We start from the raw sequence: 9,786 nt of genomic DNA on the forward strand, positions 1-9,786 counted from the left end.
GCCAGTTAGCCTGACCTCAGTACCCAGTAAGGTAATGGAACAGTTGATAGTGAGTGTCATCATGCAGCACCTACGGGATGGCCAGGGTATCAGACCCAGTCAGCATGGGTTTAGAAGGAGTAGGTTGTGTTTGACCTGCCTGGTCTCCTTTTATGACCAGATGCCCCACGTGGTAGATGTGGGAAAGGCTGTGGATGTTGCCTATCTGGACTTCAGCAAGGCCTTTGACACTGTCTTCCACAGCATACTCCTGGAAAAGCTGGCAGCCCATGGCTTGGACAGGAACACTCTTTCCTGGGTTAAGAACTGGCTGGATGGACAGGCTCAGAGAGTGGTGGTGAACGGTGATGCATCCAGCTGGCGACCAGTCACCAGTGGTGTTCCTCAGTGGTCTGTGCTGGAGCCAGTTCTGTTCAGTATTTTTATTGATGACATGGATGAGGGTATTGAGACTTTCATTAGTAAATTTGCAGATGACATGAAGCTGGGAGCATGTGTCAATCTGTTAGAAGGTAGGAGGGCTCTGCAGAGAGACCTGGAACAGTTGGATGGATTCGCAGAGTCCAATATGAAGAAGATTCCAAGATGAAGTTTAATAAGTCCAAGTGCCGAGCCCTGCATTGCGGCCACAATAACCCCCTGCAACATTTTAGGCTGGGGATGGTGTGGCTGGATGGTGCCCAGGCAGAAAGGGACCTGAGGGTACTGGTCAATAGCTGACTGAACATGAGCCAGCAGTGTGCCCTGGTGGTCAAGAAGGCCAACGGCTTCCTGGCCTGTATCAGGAATAGTGTGGCCAGCAGGACTAGGGAAGTCATTCTTCCCCCGTACTTGGCACTGGTGAGGCCGCACCTTGACTACTATGTCCAGTTCTGGGCCCCTCAGTTTAGGAAGGATGTTAAGATGCTTGAGTGCATCCAGAGGAGGGCAACAAGGCCTATGAGGGGTTTGGAACAAAAGCCATATGAGGAATGACTGAGGGAGCTGGGGTTGTTTAGCCTGGAGAAAAGGAGACTCAGGGGTGACCTTATCACTCTCTACAACTTCCTGAAAGGTGGTTGTAGTCAGGTGGGAGTTGGTCTGTTTCTCCAAGTAGCAACTGACAGAACAAGAAGACAGTCATAAGCTGTTGGATATTGGCAAAAAGTTTTTTATGGAAAGAGTGATCAAGTATTGGAATGGTCTGCCAGGGGAGGTGGTGGAGTCACCATCCCTGGATGTGTTTTAAAAGACTGGATATGACACTCGGTGCCATGGTTTATTTGAAATGTTAAGGCATGGGTTGGACTCGACCTTGAAGGTCTCTTGCAACTTAGTGTTTCTGTGATTCTGTGGTTCTCCTGAGAAACTTGACTATTTAATATTCTTTCTCCTTTTCTTCAGTACCAAAATTACTGCATTTCTCTTTTCTTTTGTCCTTTGTGAATCCCAAATTGAAGTGGGTTTTATTTTTCTTTTTGGTGTGGGGAATGGGTTAGATATGGAAAATGTAATTTCTTTTTAAATTAATGAAAACAAGACTTTGGGAAGTTGGCCATCCCAGGTCTTTCCTTATAGGAGACCATAGGTCTGCTTTGTTTCTGACTCACTCCTACTTCTTGTATTGTAACTTGGGTTTGTTTACTCAAGCTCTTTGCTGGATCTAAGCAACCTGGTGGTATAAGAGCCAATAATTGATGTTGTCCAAGAGGGAAGGCCAGCATGTGATGCTTGTATGCTGAATCTGTCATAACCCGTAATGAGCAAGAGGAGATTCTACCACTTGACAGTTCCTGGTTATCTACAGAAAATGCTACAATAGCAACTTTACTTAAACTACTGCTAGAAGATTAGCCTGTTAGACATGATGGGAGTGAAAACCCCCAAATGAACTTTCCTTGAAATCTTGGCTGCTCTGGAAAATTTAAGTATTTTAAATCAAAATGACTACTTGACAGTCAGGCATAAATTAAGTTTGCAAGTAGATGTGTGTTGGGGGTTGAGAGTTTTTCTGTTACTGTGTCAATTGAAAGAATTTTTCCCATTATCATGCCAATGGAGCTGGCCGGGCTACACCCAGGATATCTGATGAGTCCAGACAAAAGGGGTGGGTGGGAACGGCTCTCGGACGGGCCTCTGAGGTTTCCGGGAGGGCACTCGGGTTTCCGGCGAGCTCGGAGGATCACGCCTGGGATCATCAGGCCACGCGGCCGAGCACAGGAGAGCCAGACCCTATGTGATCACCTGCCCTGCATCTGCCCCGTTCCAGCCTCCTGCCTCTGCGGACACAGCTGATCACCCGGACACACACAGTGAGCGAGGAGCTGCCGCTCCAGCCCGTTCCCGCCCGGGACCGGCGTGGCCGCTGCCACCCACCCCCCTCCCTCCTGCCTCCGTTCCCGTCTGCCCTCGGCAGATCCTAGCTGTGGACTAAGCACAGAAACAGCGTGCTTGCATCTAAAGGGACTAACACCGAGTTATCTATTTCGTTCTGTTAGCAATTTTAACTGTTATTGTTTTCTGCTTGTACAGTTAGATATATTAGTAAAAGAGCTGTTATTCCCACCCCCTTATCTTTGCCTCAGAGTCCTTGATTCAAACAATTATAATACTTGGGGGGGGGAGTGGAAGCAAAGTCTCTATTCCAAAGGGAAACTTCTGCCCTTACTGGCAGACACCTGTCCTTTCAAACCAGGACAGATTTTGGCGCCCAGACGCGGGACTTCAGGGCACTGAGTTGAGAGTTAAGACAGGAATAACAGCTCTCTTAACTGGCAATATGTTGTCTGGTTTAATCTGGTTTGTGTTCCATGTGGTCACAGCCATCTCTTTCCCATTTGTAAGCCCTTATTTGAATTTGGGCCCCCTCACCAAAGGTACTGTAGCTATTATCCAATTAGTTTGGTGGATTGATTATGTCAGGAATTCATGGGGTTTTAATTTTTTCTGGGAAGCGGTTGCATGGATCCGGAGCTATCACACTCTAACTGCGTGTTTCTGGGGCTATTTCAGTAATGGTACTTACTGTGAGATAACGAGTGCAAAGGAAATTTTCTCCCAACCCATCACCCAGTTTTTTGAGGCTACCCCACCAATTCTCAAGGATTTCAGATCTGCTTTAATTGCTAGTGTTATTAATCAGTGGCTGGTGTTGCTGATAGGCCTGTTCTACCTAGCATTCAGAAGCAAGGGAATATTGGCTTGGACAACAACTCTGATACCTGCCCCAGGGACTAGGGATGTTGCCCCAGAACCTGCCTCTGCCCCAGGGACTAGGGATGCTGCCCCAGAACCTGCCTCTGCCCCAGGGACTAGGAATGCTGCCCCAGAGCCTGATGCTGCCCCACAGCCCACCGCAGACATGGGCCACCCAGAGTGGGTGGGGGCTCTAGTGAAGGATATAGGCCAAATGCTGAAAGAGCATAGCCAGATGATGAAGGAGTATTTTTCTCCAGCTGGTGAGAAACCCTCCCCCTGCCCTAAAGAGGGAGAGTCAGATGGTGCTGCAGTGGAACCCGTAGATGTTGTATCTGTCCAGGTTCCAGCTGGATCACAGGAGCAGCCACAGCCAGCAGCATTTGCTCCTGTGGAAACTAGGAAATCTAAGATTAAAACGAGGCACTTAGATAATGGGGATCAGCAGGGAGGGTCCTCACAACGAGCAAGGGAGCCAGAGGCTGAGATTGTCACCGAGTCCCTCTCATACGATAGTCTCCGTAACCTGCGTAAAGACATTGCTCGGCGGGGCCGTGAGCCTTTTACAACTTGGTTACTCTGGGTCTGGGACCTTACAGGAACAGGTGTACAACTGGATGGAACTGAGGCCAGGAATTTGGGATCCTTGGCCCAGGATTCAGGTGTGGACCAGATATTCTTAAGGGAGCAAGGCCTCCTTTCCCTCTGGGACCGGCTTTTAATGAGTGTGAGAGAGAAGTTTGTACACAGAGAGAGAATGCAGGAGCACCACCGTAGGATACGCTGGAGGACCCTTGAGGAAGGGATCCAGCAGCTGAGAGAGACAGCAGTATTAGAGGTACTCTTTGGGAGGGATGGACAGCATGACAATGACCCTGACAAGGTCAAGTGCACAGGGCAGATGTTATGGAACTTGGCAACCTTGGGTCCATCTCAATATACCACCTACATAGCAATGATTAATGCTGATAACCATCCAGAGACAGTGTATTCTGTTGCAAACAAACTCAGAAATTTCGAGAGCATGATGAATGGCCCAATGCAGGCTAATGTCTCTGCCGTGGCCAGGGACCTCCAACAGGTCGAAGATAGGATGAGGGATATGAGGGAGGAGATGATGGAGAGAATTGAGGAGGTGAGGAAGATCAGCGTAGCACCAGTACGAGTCACAGGCCCCCAAGTCAGAGCTTCACGTCCCCCTGCTAGGGAGCGAGGGTACATCTCACGAGCTGACCTGTGGTTTTTCCTGCGAGACCATGGGGAAGACATGGGAAAATGGGATGGGAAACCCACTTCTGTCCTGGCAGCACGTGTGCGTCAGCTCAGGGAGAGAAATGCTAACCGAGGGAGCCGCACTAAAATGAAGGTAGCCTCAACCTCCCACAAGCAAGGTGCAGGGTATTACAGCAAGGAGGATGTTCTGTCAGATCCCCTGGAAGGAACCTCCACTATGTATGCCCAGGAAAGAAATAATAACCAGGGCTAGAGGGGCCCTGCCTCTAGCCAGGGAGAAGCATGGGATGACAGGATTTATTGGATAGTGTGGGTGCGATGGCCTGGCACGTCAAAGCCACAGAAACATAAAGTGTTAGTTGATACTGGTTCACAATGAACCCTGATACCATCAGAACATGTGGGCAAGGTACCTGTTTCCATTGGGGGGGTGACGGCGGGATCACAGGAATTAACTTGGCTGGAAGCTGAGATTAGCCTGACAGGGAAGGGGTGGCAGAAACATCCAATTGTAACTGGCCCAGGGGCACCGTGCATTCTAGGCATAGACTTCCTCAGGAACGGCTACTACAAAGACCCAAAGGGGTTCAAGTGGGCTTTTGGAATAGCTGCTGTAGAGACAGAGAGCATTAAGCAGTTGAACACCTTGCCTGGACTGTCAGAAAACCCCTCTGCAGTAGGACTCTTGAAAGTGACTGAGCAACAGGTGCCAATTGCCACCATGACAGTGCACCGCCGGCAGTACCGGACAAATCGAGATGCTGTGATCCCCATCCACAAAATGATCCGTGATCTCGAGAGCCAAGGGGTGGTCAGCAAGAGCCACTCACCCTTCAACAGTTCTATCTGGCCTGTGCAGAAATCTGATGGAGAATGGAGACTGACTGTGGACTATCCTGCATTGAATGAAGTGACTCCACCGCTGAGCGCTGCCGTACCAGACATGCTGGAACTCCAGTACGAGCTAAAGTCCAAGGCAGCAAGGTGGTATGCCACCATTGACATTGCCAATGCATTCTTCTCCATTCCTTTGGCAGCAGAGTGCAGGCCTCAGTTTGCTTTCACCTGGAGGGGCATGCAGTACACCTGGAACCGATTGCCCCAGGGATGGAAGCACAGCCCCACCATCTGCCACGGACTGATCCAGGCTGCACTGGAGAAGGGTGAGGCTCCAGAACATCTGCAGTACATCGATGACATCATTGTGTGGGGGAACACAGGAATGGAGGTATTTGAGAAAGGAGAGAAGATCATCCAGATTTTGCTGGGAGCCGGTTTCGCCATTAAAAAGAGCAAGGTCAAAGGACCTGCCCGAGAGATCCAGTTCCTGGGAGTGAAGTGGCAGGATGGACGGCGCCAGATCCCCACTGAGGTCATCAATAAGATCACTGCAATGTCCCCACCAACAAGCAAGAAGGAGACACAAGCTTTTCTAGGTGCTATCGACTTTTGGAGAATGCACGTCCCTGAGTACAGCCAGATTGTGAGCCCTCTCTACCAGGTCACTCGCAAGAAGAACGATTTCCATTGGGGCCCTGAACAACAGCAAGCTTTTGACCAGATCAAACAGGAAATTGCCCATGCAGTGGCCCTTGGCCCAGTCAGGACAGGACCAGAGGTAAAGAATGTGCTCTACTCTGCAGCTGGGAACCATGGTCTGTCCTGGAGCCTTTGGCAGAAGGTGCCTGGTGAGACCCGAGGCCGACCCCTGGGATTCTGGAGCAGGAGCTACAAAGGATCTGAAGGCAACTACACTCCCACAGAGAAGGAAATCTTGGCTGCCTATGAGGGAGTTCAAGCTGCCTCAGAGGTGATTGGCACAGAAGCACAGCTTCTCCTGGCACCCCGACTGCCAGTGCTGGGGTGGATGTTCAAAGGAAAGGTTCCCTCTACCCAGCACGCCACTGACGCCACATGCAGCAAGTGGATTGCCCTCATCACGCAGTGCGCCCGTATTGGCAACCCGAATTGCCCTGGGATTTTGGAGATAATTACGAACTGGCCAGAAGGTGAAGATTTTGGTCTTGCTGATGAAGAGGAGCAGAAGCAAGTGACCCGGGCTGAAGAAGCTCCACCCTACAACCAGCTGCCAGCATATGAAACACACTATGCCCTTTTCACCGACGGTTCCTGCCACATTGTGGGGATGAACCGGAAGTGGAAAGCTGCCGTATGGAGCCCCACACGACAGGTTGCACAAGCTACCGAAGGAGAAGGTGGATCGAGTCAACTTGCTGAACTCAAAGCTGTTCAGCTGGCCTTGGACATTGCTGAGAGAGAGAAATGGCCAAAGCTCTACCTTTACACTGATTCGTGGATGGTAGCCAATGCTCTGTGGGGTTGGCTGGAAAGGTGGAAAAAGGCTGACTGGCAACGTAGAGGAAAACCAATCTGGGCTGCTGATGAGTGGAAAGACATTGCCACTCGGGTAGAGAAGCTCCCCGTGAAAGTCCGTCATATGGATGCCCATGTTCCCAAGAGTCGGGCTAATGAAGAACACAGGCACAACAAGAAGGTAGATCAGGCTGCACAGATAGAGGTCTCAAAGATAGACTTAGATTGGGAACACAAGGGAGAACTGTTCCTGGCTCGATGGGCCCACGATGCCTCAGGCCATCAGGGCAGAGACGCCACCTATAAGTGGGCACGAGACCAAGGGGTGGATCTAACCATGGACAGCATCTCTCAGGTTATTCATGACTGTGACACGTGCGCTGCCATCAAACAGGCCAAGCGGGTGAAGCCCCTCTGGTATGGGGGGCGATGGTCCAAATATAAGTACGGAGAGGCCTGGCAGATTGACTATATCACACTGCCTCAAACCCGCCAGGGCAAGCGCTACGTGCTGACCATGGTAGAAGCCACCACCGGATGGTTGGAGACCTACGCTGTGCCCCACGCCACTGCTCGGAGCACCATCCTGGGCCTGGAAAAGCAAGTCCTCTGGAGACATGGTACCCCTGAAAGAATTGAGTCAGACAACGGGACTCATTTCAAAAATAGCCTTATAAACACCTGGGCTAAAGAACATGGCATTGAGTGGGTGTACCATATTCCCTACCATGCACCAGCGGCTGGGAAAGTTGAACGGTGTAATGGTCTGCTTAAAACCACCTTAAAGTCACTGGGTGGGGGGACTTTCAAGAACTGGGAGATCAATCTACCAAAGGCCACATGGTTAGTGAATACCCGAGGTTCCACTAACCGAGCAGGCCCTGCCCAGTCAGAGCCCTTGGGAGCAGCAGATGGAGATAAGGTTCCAGTGGTACACCTGAGAGGCATGTTAGGGAAAACTGTCTGGATGAACTCTGCTTCCAGCAAAGACAATCCTGTTCGTGGGGTGGTTTTCGCTCAAGGACCAGGTTGCACTTGGTGGGTGATGCAAAAGGATGGAGAGACCCGATGCATACCCCAAGGGGACCTTGTTCTAGGGTGAACTATATATGATACTGTGCCTGTAACTACATGTATGTATATAATTTAAAGATTTCAATATGATGTAGCATGTTGGCATGGAAAAAATTCGGGGTGGATAATGTTGGGGGTTGAGTGCTTTTCTATTACTGTGTCAATTGAAAGAATTTTTCCCATTATTATGCCAATGGAGCTGGCCGGGCTACACCCAGGATATCTGATGAGTCCAGACAAAAGGGGTGGGTGGGAACGGCTCTCGGAGGGGCCTCTGAGGTTTCCGGGAGGGCACTCGGGTTTCCGGCGAGCTCGGAGGATCACGCCTGGGATCATCAGGCCACGCGGCCGAGCACAGGAGAGCCAGACCCTATGTGATCACCTGCCCTGCATCTGTCCCGTTCCAGCCTCCTGCTTCTGCGGACACAGCTGATCACCCAGACACACACAGTGAGCGAGGAGCTGCCGCTCCAGCCCGTTCCCGCCCGGGACCGGCGTGGCCGCTGCCACCCACCCCCCTCCCTCCTGCCTCCATTTCCGTCTGCCCTCGGCAGATCTGGGCTGTGGACTAAGCACAGAAACAGCGTGCTTGCATCTAAAGGGACTGGCACCGAGTTATCTATTTCGTTCTGTTAGCAATTTTAACTGTTATTGTTTTCTGCTTGTACAGTTAGATATATTAGTAAAAGAGCTGTTATTCCCACCCCCTTATCTCTGCCTCAGAGTCCTTGATTCAAACAATTATAATACTTGGGGGGGGAGTGGAAGCAAAGTCTCTATTCCAAAGGGAAACTTCTGCCCTTACTGGCAGACACCTGTCCTTTCAAACCAGGAAAATGCGACTGAGGTTAATTTAGTGGGATGTTTTATTCTTTAATGAAAAGAAATTCTGAATTCCATCGTTTCTTTTCCAGTAGCACAGAACAGATATGTTAGGAGTGAAAGGAAGAACCAGTTATTGCAACAGCAGAATTAATACATTCTGTTTCTCTCACAAAGGAGGAGTTACTTCTAATCTCTGTGTAAAGAGTGAATTCTGAACAGATGCCATGTTCAGTAAGACAATGAGACAATTTAGGCAAAACAAGCAAGGTCTCAATCCTAAGCAAAGGACCAGGAGTCAAGAAATACTGGGTACTCTTTCCAGGTCTGACAATGACTCCCACCGTGACCTTGGCAAGAGACTTAGCTACTTTGGACTTCATTCAGATCTAAAGTAAGTGATCTGAACCTGGAATAAGCATACTTCGGGGGCCATTAAATCAATTATATGACTGAGTAGTTTCAGCTAGTATCCATGAGGATGATAGTAAAGAAACCCAGGCGGGGTAATGAATTTGCCACAGGTGAAATTACCCACATGGCTTGTCTGTGCCCACTAGTTCCAGTAACAAACTCTTTCCATACTAACTGGCATCCACAGCAAGAATTAAAGGCCGCGGTAAAGACATCAGGAGTATATGCCTGGGGTATAAAAAATTTAATAGTTATGATGGGCCAATAAAACAGCTATGCTAAACTTCAACTCAAGCTTTAGAAATGAGAATGAAGCAAACCTATGGTAAAATATTGCTGTTGAAAAGCTTTGTTGCTTTAGAAGAGGGGAGATATCTCTGAAGACTTCTTAGTAGTCAAAGTTGTTTTTGTCTAGAGCAGTAAAAAAGGAGGCAACAACCATTCTTCTGGAACTTAAAAATGTTTAAAGTTTTTTAAAGTTGTTTTTCAATTCAGAATCCTTTCTCACAACTATCTCTTCTACAATTGCTATATTCAGCCTACTGGACTTGAAAGTATCTAAGTCTTCCTGATGCTGAAAGCAGGAAAAGGAGAGTTTCCATTCACTGTTATTTGACCTACCCATTTGTCTTCTTGTCTCCCAACAGTCAGCTCACCAATGAATAAAAGGTTCAAGCGCCATGAAATTGAAGTCATCTGGTGTTAGGTATGCAAGATGTGCAACTACACCAAGAT

At 49.3% G+C, this 9,786-nt stretch overlaps 1 pseudogene across 1 annotated transcript in view; it reads left to right on the forward strand.

Annotated features, from left to right (window-relative positions):
• LOC306816203 (SET-binding protein pseudogene) overlaps positions 1–9,782 on the forward strand; it is a 76,353-nt pseudogene extending 66,571 nt beyond the window's left edge. Inside the window, exon 2 of the transcript in view lies at positions 9,699–9,782. The product of the transcript in view is annotated as an SET-binding protein pseudogene (transcript). The remainder of the gene's footprint in view (positions 1–9,698) is intronic.
• The last annotated feature ends 4 nt before the right edge of the window (positions 9,783–9,786 follow it).

The sequence above is a fragment of the Erithacus rubecula genome, assembly GCF_903797595.1.
Source record: "Erithacus rubecula genome assembly, contig: scaffold_440_arrow_ctg1, whole genome shotgun sequence".
Taxonomy (NCBI): domain Eukaryota; kingdom Metazoa; phylum Chordata; class Aves; order Passeriformes; family Muscicapidae; genus Erithacus; species Erithacus rubecula.